The 25,464-nt window shown below is 35.0% G+C and overlaps 1 protein-coding gene across 15 annotated transcripts in view; it reads left to right on the forward strand.

The window, feature by feature from the left end:
- Positions 1 to 25,464, forward strand: part of RIMS1 (regulating synaptic membrane exocytosis 1) — a 490,334-nt gene that overhangs the window by 458,429 nt on the left and 6,441 nt on the right. The window lies entirely within an intron of this gene.

Raw genomic sequence — 25,464 nt, forward strand, 5'->3', positions numbered from 1 at the left:
ATTATCATCATTAGATTTTATGTCAAAGCCATTCTACAAACCTTTGGAAAAGGTCATGCACACACACACACACACACACACAAACACACATATATATATTCAAAACAGTGCTTTTCTCCAAAAACCAAGCAAGCATGTAGTCTATGTAATGAGCCAACATTTATCAGTAACTTCCTGTCTAGCTTCTTTCTAAATGGATACCAAATCAAAATCTAAGGGAGGAAACGAATGTATGAATGGTTTCATAAATTATGAAGGAAGAGTCTTCCACATATTGCTCATATTTTGTTTATATTTTTATTGTACAGTTTGAGTAATACATGTATGGAATGAATTGTTAATATTTAGTTCCATTAACACATTTAACTTTAGAAGCAGGGCACATCCATGGAATGAAGGCATGAGTATATTTACAATGACTGGAATACATTTGTGATTTGTGTCTTTTCCTCTCCTAATTCCCAATTCAGTTCCAGGCACTTGTCTTAAAAGGAATCTTAACATCTGTTTAGTTTTATATCATCCTCATGCTCAACCAGCTGAATGAAATGTTCTCCTGTTTCTCACTTGTGCTCATTGTTAATGGGAGACAAGAAAATATTTTTCTACCTAAGTAAAAAAGTTCCTTTTTCTCCCTTACAGTTTAAACTTGTAAGAATAAGAACAACTGTAAAGAATGATTATGGTTCTAAATTTTTTCTTACCCGACCAACTAATAAGAACCATTTTTGGCTTTTATGAAGAAATATACAGTTAATCCTTAAACTATATTAACTAAGATTGAGTTACCATCTCAATCAATAAATATATACTGAACAGCACTCTTTACAAAGTTCTCTGACAAGAGAGTGCTGAAAGGAGATATATTTATAAGAATATATATTCAGATGTAAAGTTAATATGAGTAAAATATTTTATTAAAAGCCTGTCTTATGAATCTACATGTTTTCATAAGGAAGGTCATGATCAATTACCAATTTGTAAGGAAATAGGGTAAGTGTATAGAGAAGACAATATTGCTTCAGGTTAGGCTGGTCAGATGAGGTTGTAAGAAAAGATACTTTGGGTTAGTCTTAAAGTATTGGTAAGGAGAAGACAGGAAAGACACCCAAGGTAGGTGAGATTGTATAAGGGAAAGCATAGTGGCCGGAAGTTCAGCTCATGAAGAGGGATCAGAATGTGACCAGCTTGGTTGGTGCAGAGGGTTGCTGTCAGGAAATAGGGAGAAGTAAATGCAGCAAAACTGGTGGAAATCAAATGTGGGAGCAGCAGAAATGACTTACTTGGCTTTGGGGTCAGCCAGTGAAAATTGGAGACCAACATGTCATCTCTATGAAAATTAACCAGATAAAGTTGTGCAAAGCCAATTGAAATGAAAAGTCAAAATAAGAAGGAAAGAATCGGTAAAGATAGAGCATGAGAAGAGCAATGAAAATCATGTTTTGATCATGGAAAAGTGGCAGCGCCCTTAGCAAAGATGGGAAATTAGTAGAGGAGGCCGGTGTGGGTCTGTAAACACAGTCAGTCGGGGTTCAGTCGAAGAAGCAGAGACGATAGGAGATACATATTAGATAGATGTTAGAGATTTATTACAAACAAAGAATTGTCTTTGTCCAAGTCCCCAATGGGGCAAAGAACGTTGCTCATGGTTCCCCTTCTTTTCTCGTCATTGGAGTATTTGCTACCAGAGATTCAAACAGAATTAGTACTGAGAAAAAAAAACAGTAGTTTTATTGTGAACTTTCAAAGGATGATTTAAGTAAAATAGGTTAAGAATTACTCCAGATTGCAGGTATTTTCAAGACATAGTAGATAATAAGAAATTAGAGGAACAATATTTATGATTATTTAATGGGGAGTCCTCCTGTAGGCTATGCCCCCACAGTATTCGCCCCTTCCCCAATTGTCTAGCCGACGTTTTTTTTTAACCTACAAGATATAGCTCAAGCGTCTCCTCCTCTGTAAGAAATTCCTTAGCTCACCCAAGCAGAGAGGTTAACTTCCCCCTTTATCCCATCACTGTCTTAGGCATATTTTATACTTTTTATCATACTGAATTAGACTTACCTACATGTTTTTCTCCTCCCCAGATTGTAACCTCCTTCTAAATTGGAATCCTCAGTGCCTATGACAGTGCCATTTAAGTGCCTATATATATATATATTTTTTTTTTTTCCTAGAAGAAGGGAAGAGTATGTGTTCATGTATTTGAGAAAACAGATAATGTATAGATGGTGGACCTATATATGTTTATGAACAGCTCATGAATGGTGGCAATTCTGGGGCTTAAAGTGTAAAATTAAAGAAAGTAAGGTGGAAAAGAAGAGGAGCAGAAGAGTATGATAGGAATGCTGCAAAGGAGAAGGAAGAATACCGCTCTCCTAATACATGAAAGGAGGAGGAGAGGTTTGATACAGATAAGGGTGTCGGTGGAAAGGAAGAAGGATGGGAAAAGCCTGTTTTCACAAGAAAATAAAAGACAGGTATTTGTGAGAGAAGATGTGCCTGCTCCTAAGATGAAATTTTTCTTGATACGAAAAACATGAAATTTTAAGACTACATTTGCCAACTTAACTTTAATCTAAAGCATTTAAAGTGTGCGTAACAATGCAGACTGCTATTTTCCTTTCTTATTTCTTTGTGTGTTTGCCTGTGATTTGAGGGTCTATTATGAGTGGTTGTTATGCAATTTTTTTTTTAATTGACAGTTTCCCTCTTTGTGTTTCTCCTCCAGCCGTACGCTATCCTGAGTGTTGATTACAAGTGCTAGTAACTCAAAATATCTTGTCCTGGAGAAAAGGTCCTAGATTACTATTCTGATAAACTTTTATGAAAACACTCACATAAAAGCATTCTCCTGAAGAAGCACTTTTGCTGCAAATGCTAAGATGTAAAGCAAAATGCTCATCCTCATCTTCCTTTGAAAGTATTAAAACACCTTTAATTAAGACTTGAAAAGTTATCCATATTGGAATTTTACAGTTTCCTGCTTATTTGTATATGTATTTGAAATGCAATAAATATACCCCAACAACCAAATTCTCTCCCAAAGATACCAGAAATCCTGGTGAGAGTCAGAATTAAGTGATGGTCAAAGTTAGGAGATAAACTTAATCTGTTGAGATCATGCCCTAAAATACTGGACAGCATCCAGGGAGCACTAAGATGCAGCTAAGCAGGATCCAACGAATGGTATGTGTTTAAATGAGCTGGCTTGTCTTAGAGTTCAGCTGGTGAGTGCCTAGTAAAGCATTTGATAACATGAACTAGAACAACTGGGTTTGAATTCTGGTTCTGCCAGTTAGCTTCATTTGTGATCTTGGCAAATTGTTTAACCTCTCTTATCCTCATTCCCTTATCAATTAAGTGGAAATGTTGTGCAAACACTAGAATGCTTCCTGAATTTCACTATGGATTGGAGCAAAACTAGGAGACAGTGTAGAATGGCTTGAATCCATAGCAGGCCAGGGTGAAGAGTATTAGAATAAGAGCAGTAATCTTAACATGTTTCAAAATTAAAATAATAATAATAATAATAAGCTATCTAGGTCAAGGATTCTGAGCGTCATGGTTCTAAAAGTCTGTTTGAAAGTTGTTGAATCAAACTTCACAGTCTTTGTTGACCATGAAATAGATGTGTGTTGGTGATAATGGTTTTCCATATCAACATTATATTGCAGCATCCTAAAGAAGAAGATATAAAGATTAAAAAGAAATATCTCATTCTACAATTGAAATTGCTGATATATATTTCCATGGAATTTAACTTTTATAATAGTCAGCATCATTTTTCATCCTAACTCTTAATTTAATATATTCCTGAGATATTTATTTTCACTTATGCTTGCTATCTAGGGTTCTGTTTTTTAAGTTTTTTTTTTTTTGCCTTTAACTTAGAAAATAGTAGATGAAGCTTTCAAATCCATAATGATATTTTATTTTTTCTTCAGATTGATTTAGAAATTGACTGCTTATTATCTTTCAAGAACTGTTAGTCCTTTTGCAAAGAAATTACTGCTAAAATCAATTTACCAAGAGTTTAGATACCAGAACAAATAGTGTTCTTCCTTTTGTACTTTTTATGGGCAATATCAAGAAACATTATTGAGAGCCTTTCTCTATAGCCCTTCAGAATTCTGTTTGCAGACAGTATCTTCCTGTCTCTAAGAATGGCAAAACTAAAAGGGGATTTCTCCACAGTGTGTTTAATCTATGGTGACTGGATTCCTATTCATTGTGGGGACATTGTATATAGTTTCATAACTATTTATTGCAGCAGAGAAATGCTGCAGTCACTGGAGGGTGGATTTGGCCTGTTGAAGTGTGAATAAATGGAATGTGACAATGTGTATTCTTTCAGAAACAAACAGTCCTAGGAATAAAATACAGAGTCCACTACTTTCATAATGAGATTTTTTTTTTTTGCAAAATAGAAGTTGAAATTTTTTATAGAGTAAAGGCCACAGACTTTTGAGTGGAGAGATGCAGACTCTAATTTTCACTGTGGCGTTAAGAACGGTGCAACCATGAACTAAGGATTTAACTTTACATGCTTTGGGTTCTTTAAACAAAGAGTTTGGATGAGATCATTTTTTTATTATTAGAGAAATTGTAGGTTTGTAGAAAAATCATGCTTATGGTACAGAGTTCCATATACTACCTTATTATTAACACCTTGCATTGGTGTGGTACACTTGTTATAATTCATGAAAGGATATTTTTATAATTATACTACTAACTATAGCCCGTTGTTTAAAAATAGGGTTCATTGTGTTGTACAGTCCTGTTTTTTTAATTTTTATTGTATTAACATATATATATAACCTAAAATATCCCCTTTTAACTACTTTCAAATACATAAATTGGTGCATTTAATTTCATTCACATGTTGTGCTACCATCGCCACTATTCATTACCTAAACTTTATTGTCAACCCAAACAGAAACTTTATACGATTTAAACAGTGGTGCCTCACTCCTTAGTTTCAGATCCATTCTGTTCTAAAATACACATGGATCAAATGAATCAAATTAATCCAATACCTTTTGCATTTTGGCGTTTTCAGCTCAATGTTTATATTAATATTCTTTGAATCCTTATTTGGTGTTGTCTGAGTATAAATAAATATTGCATAAACTTCAAAAAACACATCAAGTAAAAGAAGGTGTTAATATTCTTATAAGTTTACATCTTCTCTAATGAAAAAGTGCCAGGGTTGTTTTTAGCTTTATAGGGTTTTCCTTCTGGAAGAGTTATTAACTTCATATTCATAGCCATATTCATTTGTTCCTACCTGTTGAGGTAAAGCAAAACAGAACCAAACTTTTTGTGTAGTTAACACCTTTTGGTCTGTAACTCTTCAAGCTATAATACTGTCATTGTTTTATAATCAAGTTAGGATAAATCCTTAAGATCTATGTAAAAAAGAGAGAGATAGTAATTGACTGCTAAGGATATCAAAGTAGCACCAGTAATATGTGCATTATTCCTGTCCCCTGTTTTGTTAACATATTCAATCTGTTGGATCCTTGGACATTTATTTAATCATATTGTTGTTCTCCCACATGGTCTTTAAATACTGTGCTTGATTGGTTTAGTTAATTCCTGTATCCCCTAAGATGTAGATAAATGCATTCTGGAAGTTGGAAAACCTTGGTCCACCAGATTTTACCTTCACCACCATATTTTTTAGGATTTTATGGCATTGCACATTTCAAGTTCTTTTTTACATAATTTTCCAAATACAGTAGGTAATAGGTAAAAGTTAAAAACTGTAATATTTTAATAGTCTATCCTACCAATTTTCATTACCAAACATCATTTTCTTTTTATTTCCAGAGAGTTTTCTTTTGGTCTTTGGATATGCTTTGTTTTGTTGTGCTATTTCACACTGATTCTAAAAGCAGTCACCAGGAGATGCAATCAGCCTGTGGTTTTCCAAATCTCTCAAGCACACAGGCTCTAAACCTTTTATACATGTTATTTGCACCCATCATAGAATCGTTCTTCATCAGTGATGCCCAAACCTCCCCCAGATTCTTCCTCTGATATCCAGGCCTCAAATAACCAGGGTTTACTTGATTTGCACATTTTTTCCTCTTTGTAACATCATAGTCTGGGTGAGATAAGGTTTAATCAGTGTCAGCCTGAAATGAGTAGTCAGCATTTTGCTTTACAACACCTAAGCTGGTCAGAATCACAGCATGCTGATGACCACTCTCATTCTTGTGGTCTTTTTGCTTTAAGAATATTTCATTCTCCTTTCTCCTCTCAGGATCTGCAAAATTTCTCATGAGTATACTAAATTATCTCCTTCTATGCCTACTGGCTCATTGTGATATCCCTTTCTGATCAGCTAGTAAATGGATGTCACTGGTGCTGTTGCTGCTGCTGCTGCTGTTTAGCTTTAATTTCCATTCCATTAAAATGGGTGTGTCATCTGGTGTTAGAAAGGAATTAAACTGATGAAACAACTGGTTTCAACCAGATGTGCCCCAAGAAACCTCCTGTACCAAACTGAAGTGAAACATTTCCACAGGACAATGTTTTAGAAAAGTGCAGCCACCGTAACTAGTTCTTACTTTTTCAGTCCTCTGCAGTGACACACAAAATCTCCTGGGATTGGATGCAGGTTCCTGGAGGTAGTGGAAAAGATTGGGGCATAATAGGAGCAATAAATATGGGTTATTTTATAACTGCGATTCTGCCTGTACAGGATCTCTGCAGTATTTGTTGGCTGGCTCCCTGCAAGTTTAAAAGTGAACATTTTGGGCGGGCCACAGTGGCTCAGCAGGTAAGAATGCTCGCCTGCCATGCCAGAGGACCCGGGTTCAATTCCCAGTGCCTGCCCATGTTAAAAAATAATAATAATAAAAAAAGAAAAAACAATTTTTTTGCTCTTGGTCCTTAATTTTGGTCTTTGATCCATTTTGAGTTAATATGCATATATGGTGTGAGACAGGGATCCACCTTCATTTCTTCACCTATAGATATCCAGTCTTCCCAGCACCATTTTTGAGGAGACTATTCTTTACCCATTGAGTCAACTTGGCACCCTTGTCAAAAGTAAATTCACAGTTATTTAGAAAGTTCTAGGTATATACCCAAAAGGATTGAAAGCAGAGATTCAAACAAGCATTTGTGCACAGATGTTCATAGCAGCATTAGTTACAGATGCCAAAATATTGAAATACCCCAAGCGTTCATCAAAAGATGAATGGATAAATAAATGAAGTATATACATACAATGGAATACTATTCAGCCATAAAATTGAAACTGTGATAAATGCTGAATATGGCTGAACCTTGAAGACTTCATGTGTGTGAAATAAGCCAGACGCAAAAGGACAAATATTGTATGATCCCATTCATATGAAATAATTAGAATAAACAAACTCATAGAGTTAGAAACTAGAATATAGGTTACCAGGGCCCAGAATAGGGGTAAAGAATGAGGAGTTAATGCTTGAATTGGGCAATTTCTATTTGGTTTGATGGAAAAATTCTGGTAATGGATATTGGTGAATGTAACTAAAAGCATTGAATTATATACTTGGAAGTTAAAAGGAAAATATTAGGTTGTAAATGTGGTAATAGAATAGAAATGTAAAAAAAAAAAAAATAGAAGTGTACAACATAAATGGTGAACCCTAATGTAAGCCATGGACTATGGGTAACAGTACAATCATAAAAATATTCCTTGATAAATTGCACCAAATATCCCATATAAGGCAAGGTGTTAATAGTAGGGTAGTATATGGGAACTCCGTATTTTATGTATCATTTTTCAGCACACCAAAAACTTTGCTAATAAAAAAAATTTGCCATAGACGTGAGAATTTATTTCTAAAATATGAATTTGATTGCCTAGTCAATGTGTCTGTCAATATGTCAATGTATTTTGATTGCTGTAGCTTTATAATAAGTTTAAAATCAGAAATTGTGAGTCCTCCAATTCCTCCAACTTTACTCTTCTTTCTCAAGATGGTTTTGGCTATTCAGGGTCCCTTATCCTTCCATATAATTTTGATGATTGGCTTTTCCGTTTCTTCAAGGAAGGCTGGTGGAACTTTTATTGGGATTGCATTCAATCTGTAAATGGGTTTGGTTAGGATTGCATTCAGTCTGTTTGAGTACAATTAATATCTTAACCATATTTAGTTTTCCAATCCATGAGCGTTGAATATACTTCCATTTTCTTAGGTGTTCACTGATTTCTTTTACAGTGTTTTGTACTTTTCTATGCATAAGTCCTTTATATCTTTACTTAAATTTATTTCTAGCTATTTGATTATTTTATATCTGTTTTAAAGAGATTTTTTCTTAATTTCCTCTTCAGATTATTCGCTATGAGTATATAGAAATACTACTGATATTTACATGTTTATCCTAAACCCCACCACAATGCTGATTTCACTTATTAGCTCGGTTGCTTTGTTGTAGATTTTTCTGCATTTTCTATATATATAGGGTAATGTCATCTGCAAATAGGGAATGTTTTACTACTTCCTTTCCAATTTGCATTTCTTTTATTTCTTTTTCTTGCCTAATTGCTCTGGTTAGAATGTCCACTATACTGTTGAATAACAGTGGTGACAGTGGGCATCCTTGTTTTTTTCCTGAACTTGGAGGGAAAGATTTCAGTCTTTCACAATTTATTAGAATATTAGTTATGCACTTTAGTTTTCTTATATGCACTTTCAAGTTGAGGTAGTTTCCAGCTATACCTGTTTTTCTAAGTGTTTTTATCAAGGAGTGCTACATTTGTTAAGTGCCTTTTCTGCATCAGTTGAGGTGATCATGTTTTTTTTCCCTTTTTTCTATTAATATGGCATATTACATTAATTGATTTTCTTAATTTGAACCACTCTTGCATACTTGGAGTAAATTCAACTTGATCATGCTGTATATTTTATGTGCTTTTGTGTTTGGTTTGCTCGTATTTTATTTAGGATTTTTCCGTTTCATTCATGAGAGATTTTGGTCTATAATCTTATTAGGATAACTTTATCTTGTTTTGGAATTATGATGATGTTGTCCTCATAGAATGAGAATTAGGAAGTATTCCCTCCTCTTCAGTATTTTCAGAGTTTGAGCACGATTGGTATGAATTCTTCTTGTTAAAATTCACCAGTGAATCCATTTGGTCTGGGCTTTTCTTTATTGGGGTGTTTTTGCTTATGGATTCAGTCTCTTTACTTGTTATTGGTCTTTGGGATCTATTTCTTCTTACTCAAGAAGAGTAAGAGTAAGAAGTTTTTTGTTTCTAGAAATTTGTCCATTTCTTCAAGATGCTTGATTTTTTGATGTACGGTTATCCGTAGTAGCCTCTTAAAACCCTTCTTATTTCTGTGGGGTTGATAATATTGTCCCATTTTTCATTTCTGATTTTAGTTTATTTGTGTCCTCTCTCTCTCTCTCTCTCTTCTTTTTTTTTTTTGCTTTTTCAGTCTAGCTAAAGATTTCTCTAACCTGTGAGATTAGCTGTTTTGAGATTTTCTTTTTTAGTGTAAGCATTTAGAGCTATAAATTTCCTTCTCTGTCTTGCCTTTGCTATGTCCCATGAGTTTGGTATGTTATGTTTTCGTTTACATGCACTTCAAGATAATTCCCTTGTGATTTCTTCTTTGATATATTGGTTGTTTTAAGGTATGTTGTTTAATATCCACATATTTGTGAATTTTCCAGTTCTTCCTCTGTTATTGAATTCTAGCTTCATTCCACTGTGGTCAGAGAAGTTACATTGTATGATTTCAATATTTTTAAATGTATTGAGATTTGGGTTTGTGTGTGTGTGTGTGCTGTATGGTAGGGGTCACATTTAATTCTTTTTCTATGTGGGTGTAAGACTTGGATTTGTGATCTAGTATATGGTCTATCCTAGAGAATGACCCGTATGCATTAGAGAAGAATGTGTATTCTGCTGCTGGATGAAGTGTTCTATGTATGCTTGCTAGGTCTAGTTAGTTTATAGTATTACTCAAGACTTCTGTTTCCTTATTGATCTTCTGTCCGAATTTTCTATCCATTATTGAAAGTGCTGTTTTGAAGTCTCCAGTGCTGATACAGAACCATTTATTTCTCCCTTCAAATCTGTCAATAGTTATTTCATGTATTTTAGGGACTGCCATTATGTGCATATATATTTGTGACTGTTATGTCTTCTTGTTGGACTGACTCCTTTATCATTATGCAGGGTCTTTGCCCTTCATAACAATTTTGAACTTAAAATCTATTTTATCTAATAGTAATATAGCTGCCACAGCTGTCTTTTGGTTACTGTTTGCACAGTATGTTTTCCGTCCTTTCACTTAAACCCTGCCTTTGTCTTTATATGTAAGATGAGTTTCTTGTAAAAAACATATAGTTGGGTTATACTTTTATTGTCCATTCTGCCAGTCTCTGCCTTTTTACTGGACAGTTTAACTCATTTACATTTAAATAACTATTGAAAAACAGAGGACTTTCTTCTACCATTTTGTTATTTGGTCTTTGTAAGTCTTATACATTTTTTGTCCTCAGTTCTTCTGTTAATGCTTACTTTGACATTTGATTTTTTTACACTGTACCATTTTGAGTCTCTTCTTATTTCTTCCACTTGCTTTGCATATATTTTTTAAAGATATTTTCTTTGTGATAACCATGAGGCTTAAATTTAGCACCCTAAATCTGTAACAGTCACATTTATTTTGATATCAACTTCAATAGCACACCCGAACACTGTTACTAAACCCCTTCACCCACCCACTCTCGCCTTTGGTTGTACTTGTTAGAATTATATCTTTAAACACTGCCCCATATCATAGATTTAGCATTATTTTTTATGCATTTGCATTTTAGAACCTGTAAGAAGCAAAAAATTGAGTTGCATACCAAAATATATAATATAATAAACTGGAATTTATAATTTCCCACACGATTACTTTTACCAGAATCTTTAATTCTTTATTCCACTTAATCCACTGACTACTGTCCTTTCATTTCAGTGTGAACTCCCTTTAGCATTTCTTATAGAGAATATCTAGTGCTAAAGAATGCCTCAAACTTTGTTTATCTGGTAGTGTCTTAGTCTCTTTCTCATTTTTGAAGGACAGTCTCGCTGGATATAAAATTCTTAGCTAGTAATTATTTTCCCCCAGCATTTTAAATGTTTCTTGCCTTCATGGTCTGATGAGAAATTACACTTCACTTTATCTGATTTGGGCTGCCTTGTATATAGCACATTGCTTGTCTTTTGTAGCTTTCAGAATTCTCTTCTTGTCCTTATCATTCAAGACTATCACTACTGTGTGTCTGGGTCTTGTTTTCCTCAGGTTTGTCTTTTTTGGCATCTTTGGAGTTATTTATTGTATATATTCATGGTTTTCATTATGCTTAGGAAGTTTTCTGCCATAATTTCTTTGAATATTCCTGCTTCCCCTTTGTCTTTTCTCCTTTTAGAAATACCATAATACATATGTTAGTATGCTACATGGCGTTCCATAGGTCTCTTAGGCTCTATTCATTTATTTTTCATTCTTTATTCCTTTTTGTGCCACAGTCTGAATCATTTCAGTTGTCCTCAAGTTCAGTTGTTCTTTCTTCTGCCAACCCCAGTCTGTTGTTGAAACCCTTTAGGAATTTTTTCATCTCATTTATTGTTTTCTTCAACTCCAGTATTACTATTTAGTTCCTTTTTGAAATTTCCTTCTCTTCATTGTGAGTCTCATATTGTTCATTCATCATTTTCCTGATGTCTTTTAGTTATTTCTCTGTGTTTCCTTTATCTCTTTTAACTCATTTAAGATCATTTTTATAAAGTCTTTGTTCAGTATCTCTAAAGTCTTGTATTCTTCATTGATAGTTCATGAATTTTTATCCTTTTCTTTTGGATGGGCCATTATTCCTTGTTTCTTTGTTATTCTTGTAATCTTTTATAGCATACTGTGCATTTTAATATTTTAATGTGTTAAATCTGGGATTTAGTCCCTAAGCTGTCTGCTCCTTAAGTTTATATCCAGATAGTGATATGGAAGAGATCTCCTTGAGTGCTAGGAGCTCATAAAGACAAACCACACAAAAGACACTTTGCACAGTCTTTGCAAATTGGCTCAGCATTGTCTGATACACTCCTTCAGAATTTAAACCTCCTATCAGGAAGATCAACTCAAGGCAAAAGTGGAGTACAGGATTGTCTCTCTGTTTTCTGAACCTGCATCTTGTTCTGGGCTTGTACTTGCTCATGGCCTTAGAAATGCCATCTTCATAGAAATCTTGATATCCCCTCCACTCCCTTGCATGCCTTAAAGCTTGTATAGTATGCCCCCAGCTGTGTTGACTTAATTGTTTCTTTCACTGCTTTAGCTATCTGCAGGCTGCCTCTGCCTGCATAGCAAGTTCTGGGAAGCCAGAAAGCAGTTTCCTAGTTCAGTCTTTGAAGTTGCTACCTAATACAGGTACCCTTGTATGCATATGGAGTGACTCTATTGTCTCTTGAACAGCACAGGCTGGCTCCACAGACTTAGGGGAAAGGGTAGGAGAAGGGCCAGAAAGTGTGCCATGAACTTTTCCTTTTAAAGCTGTGTTTCCTTTATTTGCCACTCATTTAGTTATCAGAGCCATTTTAGCTATTTTTCTAGAGTTTTGAGAAAAATGGTTCTACCAGATTTTGCTTTTCATTCAAAAGTTTTATGGTAGATGGCTCCCTGATGTGGTTTACACTGCCAGCTATGTTGACCAGAGAATCACAAGTTTTAAAAGGAATGATCCCAGTACCCAAGGGTTTTTGTTTGTTTGTTGTTTTTTTAGAATACCTGCTAAATTAGTGCAGATAATACTGCCACATTATCTTAAAATTCCATAGAGACATAATCACTCAGTTGTGTGAGGATCATAAACCAGATGTTACTATATGTGCTCACACATCTTGATTTTATTCTATGAAGTATAAGTTTTGCTGCACTTTTCTCTTTGCCTTGCTTTTGCCCCACCACCTTCCATGAGAAATATTCTAGTTTCTGAATTGATGGAAGTCAAAACTATGTCAGTGTATAGGATTTTGCCATCATGTAGGATTTCCTTGGGTTCTTAATCATCAAAATTTATACTAAAGTTTTCAGCATCTGATAGAGAATCAAATAAAAAAATATTCAACATATTTGTTCTAATGACAATTCTTTCATATGGATCTAAATAAGGGGTTCATTGTGAGTATTATAAAACATGACATAGTTTTATACATAAGGGATTATAGGTTTACCCATAGTCCTCAGCAAGAAATGACTGCCCACATAGTATATATCATTTAAAATGTATAAATGAAGCCAATAAACTGCTAAACAAAAGATGCTTTAGGCTCCTAACTTGACAAACTTATCTGTAAATTAATCAAGTAGACCCAGTTCTAATTTAAGATTTGTGGTTTACCCTATCCTCCTCCAAAGGCCCATTGCCCACCGCTTCTACTTCCCACCCCTTGTTTCTGTCCAGAACCTCCAGGGGCTTTGCACACATGTTCAAACTCTGCCCACTTCCACTTGGATCTGAGAGTTTAAGAGTATTATACTGTAATGATCTTTTCATAGCTCCTTGAATATAGTGTTCGTATTAATTCTGTGTCTTAATCAATTAATTTTGTGACTTCGTCTTGGTGAAATTTCATTTTATATACAGACTTTCTGTATCCTCTGATCTTTCAGGAAATCATAGCCATTCACGATATGATAAATGTGTACAACTAAAAAAATGGGTGAGAATCACAAATACCTCTTTACATGAACTTTACCTTTAAGAAATAAACATATTTTCTAAGTGAATATGTCTGCCCCCTCATACTGGCGAGCACATAGGCATGATATCTGGCCTTCCCACAATTGGTTGGGCAAATTATAAGTCCTGACTGTAGTTGTAAATCTGTTCTCTGCTTCTGGATAAAGCTATTGATTCCCCTAAATAAGAAACTACCTTATAACACCTTCTCCATCCATACTCAGAGTGCCTAAAGCTATGACTTTCAATTTCAATTTGGGGTTCTCTGCGTGGTTCTAATTACATATGGCAAGTCTCCCCTAGACCTTGTACTCCTATTTGGGTTCACTCAGAAATTACTGCTTGCCTTTTTTAAGCTGCCCTATCAAATATCCCAAAAAGAATCATGTACCAAATAGCTAAGATTTTAAATCGGACCATACAAATTTTGATGAATATTCATCTAATTGGTTTAAATTGAGATGGTGAGAAACACAGAGAAAATTTTCTTTGATTTATAGAATATAGGAAAAAATTTACTCACTTCCTTGTGATATCAAACTCTTTTTCTGCCCATAATAACACTGCAATGCAATCATATCCAAACAATAATTAATAACCCCATATATGCACATGAATATTTACTACTTGTTTCATAATATTAAACTACTAAGGAAAGAACACCTGTTATTATTGTACCCTTCAGGGTACCATATGCAATAAGGGTATTTAATGAACACTATTTGCTGCCAGCCCCCAACCCCTACCCCATTGACCCTACACTCTGAGACTTCATAGGTAAGAAAATTTTCCATTAACTCTATTATTTAAAAGCATCCTTTTTGTTCCAAATATGAAATTAAGGAGGGCTAATCCAAGTCTCCTATCCAAAGTTAAGGAATTGAGGGTAATCTTCACAAAACTTTTTTTTTTCTTAATTTTAAAAATCTACATTGGGTTTTATTTAGAATATGCTACATATTATGATAGACGGGCTAGGTTTCTCTGTCTTGTTAGGAGCTAACAAGATACCCACAAATAGAGTGATTTAACAGAGCAGACTTTACCAGCTTCAACAAGTGCTCCCTTCCTGAGATCCAAAGTAGCTACTTCAGCTCCAACTATCACGTCTCCATGCTATCCAGAGGACAGGACAAAAAGGAAATATGTTCTGCCTATAACTGGAAGAATCGGGAAATTTCTACCACTATGGGAAGAAGGTAAAAATGGATATTGGAGGGCACAAGTCTTCACTGTGGAATGTTACAACTTCACCAATACCACATTCTAAATACCATTTTGAATTTAATATGAGGCTCAGGAAGAAGATGTGATTGAGTAGAGCAAGAGGAATTGGCATCATTCTACTTGGAGACCTAATCTATGTAATAGATCATTTTAAATATGTGCTAGGAAATAACCTAAGTGCTTTGCTTGGATTATTTTATATGATACTCAGAATAATCCTATGAGCTAGTTATTATAGTCCCTATCCCTACCATTTCATAGATGAGGAAAGTGAAACATAAAAAAGGCTAAATAAGCAGCCCACCAGCACAGAACTAATAAGAGTGGAGTTAGAACTTGAATCCAGACATTGATTGCAGGACTCAGACCACTTCCTGGACTTTACAGCTGCCTTTTGAAATTGAATTGAAGGAAAGATTCCCAGATAACAATGCCTTGAATTTAGATGAAATTTTTTAAAAAATAAAGCCCGCAGAACAGATCTAGAAATCACCAGGGATGACATTTGCATTAGGGTTTCTCAATCAGTTTTCCAGTGGGTTGAAGGAATAAGAGCTTCAGGCAAATTGGAGCATACAAGTTGTTTTCATCTATAACTCACCATGCTCTTCACTGCGGTGATGCCAGGTGAAAAGCCAGGATGTTGGATGCTATCTTCTTTTCCTTCCTAAGCTTTGCAGTAGGAGGGCAGACCCTGTCTCTACATTGAGTATTGCTTATTTCTTTAGGTAGGTTATTTCTTTTTATTTGCTAACCTTGGGAATCCCAATTATATTCATTTCAGTTAAAAAAAAAATCAAAGTCCAAACATACTATAAAGCATTTGTTTCTCTCTGGCTTTCAACTGGAAGTGTTTTACTTTTATAGTCAGCTTGGTAGATAGTAAGGAGGTATTCCATGTTTATCCTTGATAAGTGAAATCCAGCTTCATCTAAGGTATTGAATCAAGAAATTTTTAAAAAAGTAACAAATACAAATTTCATCTAAGTGTGATAAATTTACTACATAAATATCTTGGGTGATTAAATATAAGAACTTATTTTCTAAACTTCAAGAGTTGTTAAATAGTTTAGATATACCCAGGAAATATGTCAAACAACTTTTTAATCAGTGTGACCTGAAAAACAAGTCCATCCCAGCATTTGGAGGTTAATCTCATGTTCAGATTATTTAGGTATGTATTTTTCCCTACTTGCTTTTAATTGTAATTAAATTATCATATTTATTAAATAAGAAAAAGAACTTTAGAGTGTTAAAACAGCAGTATTTACTTCTAAACACACTTTGGAAATACAGGGCTAGAAAATTAAACAGTTTACAGAGTGAGAGTGAGAAGTTTAGCATTTGCATTTACTTTGGCCAAAGCAGGATGTGGTACATGTGACCCGTAAGCCTCTTTACTTTAATATTTTTGGCAGCCTTATTAAGTTTAATATGCAGATTATTTACAAAGTGTGAAAGACCATCTTGAATTTGCTATTGTTTATGTTTCACCAGGTAGGCAAGAGGAAAAATCAAAGTAGTATTAGCAAACATCTTGAAAGATGGAGTGTGAGTGAATGAACTGAGTATAAAGGCAAGGCATTACAGTAGCTCAAACAATACCAGGCTTCTTACCACAGAATAACTATTAGCTGTAGAAAAGCTGAAAAAAATAAGCATCAGTGTTCAGCACAGATGCATTCCTTTTCTCAAGTAGTATCTGGAGAGATCTTAAAGTACATGGCAGCAAAAGAAAACATTTTATCTCTTTGCATGATAGAAGTGGAATAAAAGAGGATAAATACATCACTGGAAAAGATTTGAAATACTTTCTTGAACAAAAATATCATCAGGAGATTTCATTCCCTCTATTTCACAAAAAAATATTCTAATTGGTACTGTTTTCAACCCCTTGACCACTATATTTCTTTCATTATAAATGAGAAGAAAGGGAAATAGTTGACTTTGTGACCTGTTGGATTAACATGGAGAATAAATCAGGAAAAATGAGGGAAACCAGAAAAGTCAAAGAATCCTCATGCAATTTTCTAAAAATAATCCTCAGATCAGTGACATTTTTACCAGTTATGCTTATCTGGTTTGGGATAAAATATATTCAGAAACCTTGGCGCAACTCAAAAGGAACATTTTTGTTCATCTGTTTAAAATGCTAAAGAAAATTTTGTCATTATTGGAACAGACTAATCAAAATTGCCGACTGCATGGTTACCACAACAGTAGAGGCATCTGGCAAAAACAAAGGATATTTTCTTTTACAGAATGATTGTTGGAGATCAACATGATACTACTATATTATATTGTGCACAACCTGAGCTACATATACCCTTATATTAAGTGTTCAGATGACCAGGACCTTGAGGTCATGAAAAACAGCACTAATAATAATACAGATCCCTTGAGCATCCCAAATGATACGTCATGACCTTCAGAGCGTAAAAGGCCTTGTGCAGTCCCTCCAATGCTTCTCCCCCCTCACATCCCACCACCTCCACTCACCATTCACTGAACTCTGCATCTTGGGAGTGTAGTTGTCTCAAAGGTTAAGCTCTTTATCATCTCAGGGCCTTTAGGTATGCTGCTCCCTTGGACTGAAATACAACTCCCCACTTCATCATCTACATGGAATTAAAATTTCCTTTGAAAATTTCAGTACGTCCAATAGTGTCAGCTTTTATAATTTGACTGCATCGCTGCTGCTTTGCTTGAACACCAATAAAGTACTTGGTTTGCTTGTAGGTAGTCTGTTTTAGAATTATTCATCGTTGTAAACACCAGACTCATCATCAGCAACTGAAACAGAGAAGATTTTCATTTCTCACTACATGATCTCCCAGGTTACATGCTTTTTAAGTAGCATAGCAAACAGCAGATTCACACTCACTATTTAAATTGTTCTGTCTTTCCCCTCCTTTCCTCTCTCCATATTGTAAAATTTACATAAGAGAAATATATAAAGTTACATACATATGAAATAAATCTTTATAGCATGTATACTACATCGCAACTCTTGTCAGTCTTTCTATTAGACCATCAGATAGTAGGTATCATTATCCTTACATGTACACTGTTGGAGCACTCAGGAAATCATTTGTTGAATAAGCAAATAGAGGAATAAATAAACAATGCATATCATATTAAACACAACAACTTTCCTTTTTATTACTGAATTTTGTCAACATACCTATAAAAAAAGTAAATTTCTTAACAGACCCCAATTGCTACAGTCATATTATCAGTTGGCCACACTCACTATAGATGCTTTTATCTTTTTTTTTGTCTTTTGTCTTTTGGCCCTGAATTGTTTAATCAATGAGGTGATATTCTTTTATTGATTTTTCCACTTAATGGAAGGAATTGGCTAGCCATTTTTCATTAATGGCTGATATTATTTTTATCCATCTATTCAACCAATAATATTTGGCCTAATAGTGTTGTGATATTACCTGTCCATTGAGTCATTCCCATCTTCATAGAAACAAGCTCTAATATCAGACATCTCAAAAAATAGATAATCTCCCCTAATCTTTTGTGACCTTCCAAATACTACCTTTCAATCACAGCAAACCTCCTCAAAATGCTCATAGGAACTATCTCCATTTATTCACCTCTCATTCTCTCTTTTCATTGGTCACTCCATTCAGGCTTCCAAACCTTCACTTGGCTGAATCTCCTCTTGACTTCATTGAGACCCATGAAGCCAAGCACTGCCATCTCTTCTGTGTTGTCTTCTTAAACTATCAGCAGTAACCAACATGTTGAACCTTTTACTTCCTGAAATGCTTTCTTCTTCTGGCTTCTGCACCGGCACACTTAGATGGTTTTCCCCATATCTTAAAGGGCCTTCTTTTCAGCCTTCTTAGCAGTCTTTATTTTTTCTGGATCTCTAAATGTGGGAGTATCTCAAGCACCATCCTGTTTACTCTTTCCATCTCTTCCTGTACTCCTTATCTAGATTATTACATTCAGTACTATAGATTTTCATTCCATCTGCATGCCAGTGTATCCAGTCTATTTACCGATATGTCTATCTTTCTGTTTTCCAATTTATTTCTTGCCCTGACTTCTTCCTTATGGTCCAGTTTCAGATATACGCTTTTTACTTTACTATCCATTTAGAATGCCTCCCAAATGTCAAAAAATATGTATACTCTCAATTCCCACCACCTGCAACGCATTCCTCTCACTCTATCACAAATGACCCTACCATTCAACTGGTTGTTCTAACTAAAAATCTAGAACCTATTGATTTTTTTCCTGAACCATTTATATGTAATAGAACAAGTCCTGTCATCCCTACTTCAAAGTATAATAAAAACCTACCCTCTTATCTCCATCACTACTTCCCTCTAATATAAGCTATCCTTCTTAGGCAGGGAAGTAGCCTTCCTGTTCCCCCTGCTTCCACTCTGAGACCTTCCAATTCATTCTCCAAAAAACAGCAAGAGTACTCTTTTGAAAGTGTAAATTAGATCATGATCTTCATCTTCACTTTCAATACAAAACCCCGGCTGCTTCCCAAAAGGACCTACACCAACAAGTACTTCCACCTCCATTCTTGGTGTATAATCAATAACTCCCAATATCATCACATAGTTGTATATTCATCACCATGATCATTTCTTAGAACATTTGTATCAATTCAGAAAAAGAAATAAAAAGGGAAAAAAAAAAAACTCATCCATACCATACCCGCACCTCTCCCTCTCATTGACTGCTAATATTTGCATCTACCCAATATGTTTTAGTCTTTATTTCCCCTATTTTTTCTATACCCCTTACAACTCCCTTTCATTGATCACTAGTGTTTCAATCTACTAAATTTATTTTAATATTTGTTTCCCCTATTATTTATTTATTTTTAATCCGTATGTTTTACTCATCTGTCCATACTGTAGATAAAAGGAGCATCAGACACAAGGTTTTCACAATCACACAGTCACATTGCGAAAGCTGTATCATTATACAGTCATCTTCAAGAAACATGGCTACTGGAACACAGCTGTACATTTTCAGGCACTTCCCTCCAGCCCGCCAGTGTACTTTAACTGAAAAGGTTATATAATGCATAAGAATAAACTCCAGGATAGCCTCTAGAATGTTTGAAATCTCTCAGCCATTGAGCATTTATTTTGTCTCATTCTGTCTTCCCCGTTTTGGTCGAGAAGATTTTCTCAATCCCTTGATGCTGTGTCCCAGCTCATTCTAGGATTTCTGTCCCATGTTTCCCAGAAGGTTTACACCACTGGGAGTCATGTCCCATGTAGAGAGGGGGAGGGCAGTGAGTTTACTTGTCATGTTGGCTGAGAGAGAGAGGTCACATCTGAACAACAAAAGAGGTTCTTTGGGGTGATTCTTAGGCCTAATTTTAAGTAGGCTGAGCCTATCCTTTGCAGGATATGAACAAATCCCAAGATTGAGGGCTCAGCCTATTGCTTTGGTTGTTCCCACTGCTTGTGAGAATATCAGGAATTCTCCACATGGGGAAGTTGAATTTTCCCCCTTTCTCGCCATTCCCCCAAGGGGAGTTTGCAAATACTTTTTTATTTACCGTTCAAATCACTCTAGGGTTTATCTGAGCATCACTCTGGACAAACCTATAAAATCTCATGCCCTACTCAAGGTTCCATATACTTTTGTTGTTCAATTAAACTGTGGGTGGCAGCATTCTTAATAAACCTAGCAGTACTTTTTCTAATATTTAATGCATTTTGAATGCATTATATTGATATCTTCTGTTTCGTATTGTAATATATATTTGTACCATAATTATAGCATATGTAGAGAGATAGACACAGATAATTGTATATATTTGGACTTGTATAGAATATGTGATTTAATTTAAAATTTTAATGAACCCATGTGACAATATATATGTTAAAATATCTGTGTAAATAAGCCATTGCTCTATTTGTAAAATAAATGAAATCAGGCTTTATTATTTCCGAAGCTGTAGTATAAAGGAATGATCACAAATCTGATTTAGGAAATGAGGTTTTCCAATCCTGCCTCTCCTGCTAACTAACATGATGTTAAGCAAGTCATTATATTCACAGCAAGTAACTCCATGAAAGCAGGGATTTTTATCCATGTGTTGTTTCATCAGCATCTAGAAAAGGTTAGGCCCAGCTTAAATGTTGAACAAATACTTGTTGCATGAACTATATTTCTCCACACTCACAGTTTCCACATCCACAAAACAATGTTCCTGGCAATGAATTCCAAATTAGTAATAGAGCCCTTATAAATATAAGTAAGACAAATTTAGAACTGGAGCTCATTATGCAGTTTCTGCATAAATTGTTGAGTTCATCAGAGCTCTTTTTATTGAATATTTATTAACATGAATGCAACTAGAGCAAGGTTTGTATCAGTCCATGCTTGCCATTTTCAGTCATAAGGACTAAAACCAGAACCTTAAAATTAAAAATGTTACTCAAAATTCACAGAATGAAATATGTAGAAATGAAATTTCAATAACTTACCTCTTAAATGATGCATTTTGAAATTGTGTGACATTTATACTCTGGAAATTACTAAGGCTTAACAGTTCTCTAAGAATTTTGGAACACTGTAGATGTACCCTTCTTTAAGCAAATTTGATATGACAAATCTCAATTTTAAAATACAAACAAATTAACGAAAGCTATTCACTTTTAGAGTTTGTTTTCTTTAATTGAACAAATATGTATCCAAGAACAACTATGTGAAACCTGGGTTAGGTAATGGAGAATAAGTAAGTTACTGACAGCCTTCATTTCACCAGCATCTGGACTTCTAGACGTGAACAGAGCCCTGAGATCTCCAATGAAAGGGGCTCTTGGCCAGAGGCAATGTCAACATTAGAAGACTGGAAAGAAGACCTGGAGAACTATCCACTGCTGGCAAGACAGCCACCCCTTCCTGACCACCGTTAGTCACAGCTTCCCTACCACAATCCAAATGAAAGGTCATCCCGATCAATCCAACTGCTGGCGACTTCGCTGTCCTCTCATGGCTCGCTGTTTCATGCCCCTGATTTATGAGACTCTGATCCTTTTTAAAATTAACACCCTCACTGGTGTATTCCTGTCACTTTCTATCTCATTTACCTGCTTTATTTTTTTTCCATAGCACTTATTTTCAGGCATATTATCTATTTATTTATTTGTTCATTTTCTCTCTTGTATGTACAGATGCTAGAATGTAAGCTCCATGATAGCAGGAAATTTGTCCTTCCAGCACTCAGAACAGTGCCTGATGCATAGTTAAGTGTTCAATATTTGTTAAATGGCCGAATGAATGGAAAAAATGAGTGCACACTCTATTCTGATTCTCTGTTTCTCCTCCAGTTTACAGCATCACCTCATCATTTATTTAGATTTTCTAGCTCTGGTCCTGTGCATTTTCAGTAAGAATTTGGTATTCCACCCTAGCTTTGTTGCCTCATGCTGCCTTGGGTAACACTTGTCCTATCTCTACTGGGCTCGGCACCTTAACAATGTGTCTGTGGGGTTCTTTCCTACCTTGCAAGCAAGAGATAGCCAATATGTGTGCATGAATGAAACATTAGCTATACCACGATGACTTTATAAATAAACTGCATCAAGAAAGAGCCACAGTATATAAATAAATAAATACCAAAGCAAAAATCAGCAGCATTCACATTAGCCATAAATGAAGTATCTGCCCTCAGTAGGTGTACAACTTCTACTGCAGGATAGTGGGTGAGACTGAGACCAGAAACGGAAAAGGTAGAGAATTCCTAAGACTTGGGTGGGAAAATGGATACATCCATATGAATGTTGGCAATAATGTGAAGTGCTGTAGGGCTTACAATGGGAAATTTAGAAATAGCTATTAAGATTGTACAGATTCCTATCCTTTCACTAGAATTTCAGTGTCTCAGAATGTATCCTATAAAAATTCCCTTTTAAAAACTGGAAACATCCCAAATATCCATCAATAAAGAATTGGTTTATTGTGGTACTACATAGCCATGCAATGGAAGCATGCAATCATTAAAAAGAATGATTATAGATATTTTGTACAATATTATAGTAATATATTAAAAGGAATGAGGAAATTATTAGTATATCTGGTATGATCCCGTTATTGAGTTTATACTACATCCATCATTCTAGAATGAGTGACAATTATAATGCCCCTGGTTCACAGCACATACATTTGAATTGAGGAAACAGATAAAAAAAATAAAGGTTTAGTGGCAGATCAATGCTATGAAGAAAAATAAAACATGATAAGAGAATAGAGTGGTGAGGAAAGGCCTCTCTTAGGAGGTGACATTGGCGCACAGACCTGAAGAAAGCAAGGTAGAAGGGACAATCAGTAAGTAAAAGTTTACAAGGAAAAGCAAAGAAGCCAATGGAGCTGGAGAGCAATGAGCATGTAGGTTAAGGAGTAGAGGCTGAAATCTGATAGGTAGGCAGGGGCCAGATTATATGGCATTTTACAGGCCATGATAACAGTTTTGGAGTTTGCTTAATTTTGATGATAAACTATTATAAAATCTTGGGCCAGGTAGTTATCTGTTCAGATTCACATTTTTAAGGAACCATCATGGCTGAAATGTTACTCTTATTCTGAAGATGGAAGTAAAACCAGAAACCCATTTGGATGCTATGCAAGAATTAGAAAGAAGGTCAGAAACTCATATGGAATGTGTAGATAGGTACTGCAGTGGCCTTGATACAATCCTACAGCTAGGATTGTGCAGTGGAAATAAGAAAGAGTAATCGGATTTGAGATGTATTTTAAAGGTAAAACCAACAGAATTGGCTGATGTATATTGAATGTGGAGTGTTACAGAAAGATCACCTGGGGATGATTACAATGTTTTAGGATTAAGCAACTAGGTAAAAGGAGGTACCATTTAATAAGGGAGAAGGAATTTGATAGTAAATTGGGGTGGAGATGGGGAATGAAGAGTTCTGTTTTGAATATGTTAATGTTGAAATGTCTATTAGATTTCTAAATAGCACTAAAAGGCAATTAGAATAATGATTCTACCATCCAGGAGAAAGATCACAATTGGAAATACGTATTTAGGAGGCATAAATGTATAGATGGATTTAAGGTCAGGCATGAGATTTCTTAGGGAGTACAGAAAGTGAGAAGGTCCAGAGGCTAAAATGTAGGGCCCTCCTACATTTAAAAATATTAAGAGGAGGAGGTTATATCACAAGACAAAGGAGAAGCAACCAGTGAGAGAGGAGGACAAAAGGAGTGTGAATCACAAAAGCCGGTGAAGAAACAGGTATATGTATAAAGAAAAAAAAAATAGTCCCTAATATTCACTATCATTGTCTTTGAAGGGTGAAGTTTTAGGGGATCTTCAACTTTTGCTGTTTTTGTAATATTTTAATATTGTGCCATATGCTTATATTACCTTTGTAAACAGCAACAGCAATTAAAAGGTTAGGAAACAATAAAAATTTAGTAAACCTATTGAAATAATGCATGGCAGATACCATCACTGAGTCTATGGGACACAACCTATTATGTATTTGATTAGATGATTCACAATAGGGTTGCAGTGACTAAAAATGAGAAGAAATGCAGGCTTTCATATGGCTTATCTAAAAATGTTTTTGGGGCACCTTTAGGTTTTATGAGAATTGGAAAGTGTATGTATGTATGTAAATACTATGTATATAGAGCGTTTTTCATGTATTGCTGATGGGCATTAAATGTGCTATACAAAAAATATAAAGAACATAAGGAATATATATAGAATGTGTAGATGAGAAAGCATGTCCAGTAATTACAAAGTCTAATAGTTGGTCCAGGTTTTGATATTGTTCATACTATAAAATCAAATAAATGTTTCAGAATTTCATTTCCATGCTATGAGTAGAATGAGGGTTAATACATTTCAAAGGAGCTCAGGAAGCTGCTTTGAACTTAAGAGTGATCAGCCAATATAACTCACAATGTAAAGGGAGTCAGTCTCACACTCCAGAATTGCCATTCAGAAGTCATTTGGCTGAGTCAGAAGCCATTGCTAGCTGTGTAACATGGGAAATTAGAATAATATCTGCTCTACCTGTTCAGGCAACCTATATGCCTACTCAAATATGATAGAATATTCTAAAATGTTGTAAAGTTGTTAGATGACACACTGCATCTTTTTATGAAGATTGCTGATGTGTGGCGGTGCCTCTTCCCCTTTAAAAGGATATATAACATTCCTTAGGTCTATTCCCATGGATTTGAAGCATATCACATTACCTTTCAGTGCTAAATCCAATTTTTCATTGAATTTATCATCAGTAATAATACAATGAATGTGTCATAGTTCATTAAGACTTGGGTAATTTCCAGAACTCTAGCAATGGTAGAGTTCCACTGCTTCTCCACTTGTCCAGATCACACTTCAGCAAAGTAATTTAAGGAGATTATTTTCTTAGACCACTATTCTTCTGATTAAGCTTTTAATTACATGAATAATTAACTGTTATATTTGCAGAGTCAATCAATATTCAGGGGAAA

The sequence above is a fragment of the Tamandua tetradactyla genome, chromosome 5, assembly GCF_023851605.1.
Source record: "Tamandua tetradactyla isolate mTamTet1 chromosome 5, mTamTet1.pri, whole genome shotgun sequence".
In the NCBI taxonomy this organism is placed as follows: domain Eukaryota; kingdom Metazoa; phylum Chordata; class Mammalia; order Pilosa; family Myrmecophagidae; genus Tamandua; species Tamandua tetradactyla.